Below are 2,641 nucleotides of genomic sequence, written 5' to 3' on the forward strand. Positions count from 1 at the left end.
TTTCCAGGTTTTGCTATAACAAGTTAGAATAATCATGTTTGTACGTGTATGTCCACACACACACACACACACACACACACACATTCATTTTTGTAAGCATAACTATAATAGTGGAGTTATTGGGTTAAAGAGTATGAGCACTCAAAAATTTGAGAAATATTTTGAAATAGGGCATTTGTTTTTTTGTGTTTTTTGGACTGGTATTGAAAATATATTTTAATGAAAACACTTTCTCACCATCTTTAAATGAAGACAATTTGCACTTTTTAATCTGAAGCTGCTCTGGCGTTAGGACTCAATTCCCTCTTGCTCCACAGGCTTCAGATGCCACCACACCACTAATTCCCCAGTGCTCTTGAGGCACATGTTGAACATGTCCTCTTCTGCTGGAAGTCCTTGTGGCAACGTCAGGCGCTTGATTCTCATCAAATGTTTAACCACTTTTAGTTTTGCATTCACTGAAGGATATTCTTGCAAACTTGAGGCGTATGTGCTTTTTCTAATCCAAGCATCTTTATTATACCTTTTTTCCAACATGGACATCTTTTTGCACTGTTTATTCTGGTAACAGTGGGCCATTTACGAGGGTACTGTGGATCCCCACCAATTTCATGATCTGTAGATGAAAGCTGAAATACTTTATCTGGAATTCTTGACTTGGTAAATTTGTGATGTATCCAATCTGTACAACTTTTGTCACAGTCTGTAGTCTGCCTGGGGTCCTTTGAACTACTGAATGCAAAATTCCTGCCATAAGTGTAGTGATCATTCTCTTTAGAGGCAGCACCCACTACATGTTCATCCTGGACTTCCCCAATGAAGGGAAGATTCCGGAATAGGGCATTTGAATGTCAAAAAAGGGAGAAACTTTAGGTAAGACAATACAAATCCTTTATTGTAGCTCTTTCAGTCTGGCTCTGAGGACACAGAAAAGGTTTTAAGAGTGAGTAGCAGGGGAGGATTCCCAGCATAGCAGCCTCTAGTATCAAGAGAAGGTAATAGGTTCAGAGTCTGAACACCTGAATTTCCATTATGGCTCTGCTGTGATCTTTACTCAAGATGTTAATTTGATTTATTTCAACAAGGAGAGGTGACAAACTTATCTAGTGTTAGGCACATGAGTTTTCTCAACGTAAATATCCTCATCTGGAATGCAAAGATAATATAACTACGTCATAGGTTGGTGGCAAATATTAAATAGAATTATAAAGAATCTGGCTCAAGATGGCTACTTCAGGTTTACATGAAACATTTAGCAAAGAGCCCACACACTCATGCACTACAAGACATCTGAGCAGGCCCTCGCCACCGCGTGTGGACCACCCAGCCTCTGCACACTGAAGCTGCCTGACCAAATAAGCAACGGGATTCTAGCAGGAAAGCAGGTAGCATTTCTGAAAGGTTCCAAAATGGAGGCCGTGGAGTTATCATCCACTTGCTTTTTAAAAGGAGGCAAGCTCTGTTCACTGTTCTCCTCTTACTAGCTTATTAGTTACTAGTGCAGCTCTAGCAAGCTAAGAGCAGCAGCCGAAATCTGATCAATAATGTATCTGTCTGTATCTGAATCAAAGGCACCATGGTAAGGAAAGAAAAGCATAGAGTATCTTAAATCACAATGCACAGCAGCAGGAGCCAGACAGCAGAGAGGGGTCTGAGACGGAACACCGAGAAGAGAGAATCTGGGCAGGGGGTAGGAAGCTGGGGAGAGAGACCCAATTGTTAAAAACAATAGAGTTCTTATTTTGTGAGCGTCAAGCTTTAAAAGGAGGCTCAGAGCTTTGGAGGATCAGAATCTCTCTCTCTCTCTCTCTCTCTCTCTCTCTCTCTCTCTCTCTCTCTCTCTCACACACACACACACACACACACACACACACACGTATGTATACTCATCTGCTTCAAAAGTACAGAGGTCAAATGAAGCAAAAGTCATGGGCAGTATTTTTGGATAATTCTAGTAGAATTGCTGCATCACCTAGAATTTTCCAATGTCTCTTTAGGCTCCTTTTTCTAGAAAATGTGTCAGGTCTCTGAGAGTCAAAGATTCAGAATTCGCATACTGAGTTCCATCATGTGAACCTGCAAACCATACAGAATGTCTCCCGAGCACTGCATTTGAGACATGCTTTTACCATTTCCTATCTCCCTGACCTCCCCCCCTCCCCGAAAAGATTTAGGTTCAGAAGTTGGAAAGTGGAAATGGAAGAGATGGGAGGAATCTTATGGGCCAATTAGCCCAAACCTCCAATTTTGTAGATGAGGAGACTAAGGCCCTAGAAGTATTTATCTTTACTAATGCCAAGTAATTAGGACTAGATTACAGACCTCTTTAATTACTACTTCACTCTTCTTTCTGCTGCTCTACCACAAGGCTATGTATGCAGCATTTCTATTCTTGCTCATGGGAAAAAGTTAAAAAGCCAACCAATGTTTCATTATTGCTCAGAAAAAGATGCATTCACATCTTTTTGCAAGTGGATTATCATGCAGTAAAGAGAATACTGTACTGAAATTTTTAAGATGATGTGATTTTGTTTACTACATATAATTTGGAGTCCACCCTGTTTCAGAAAATAGACTATACTAGGTAACAGATGTATGTGTATAAATTGCACAGGGGAGGGGAGACAGGATGGAGAGAGAA

At 40.6% G+C, this 2,641-nt stretch overlaps 1 pseudogene; it reads right to left on the minus strand.

Annotated features, from left to right (window-relative positions):
• Positions 1-288: 288 nt before the first annotated feature.
• LOC134372426 (large ribosomal subunit protein uL30m-like) lies at positions 289-754 on the minus strand (annotated as a pseudogene).
• Positions 755-2,641: the final 1,887 nt, after the last annotated feature.

The sequence above is a fragment of the Cynocephalus volans genome, chromosome 1, assembly GCF_027409185.1.
Source record: "Cynocephalus volans isolate mCynVol1 chromosome 1, mCynVol1.pri, whole genome shotgun sequence".
In the NCBI taxonomy this organism is placed as follows: Eukaryota; Metazoa; Chordata; class Mammalia; order Dermoptera; family Cynocephalidae; genus Cynocephalus; species Cynocephalus volans.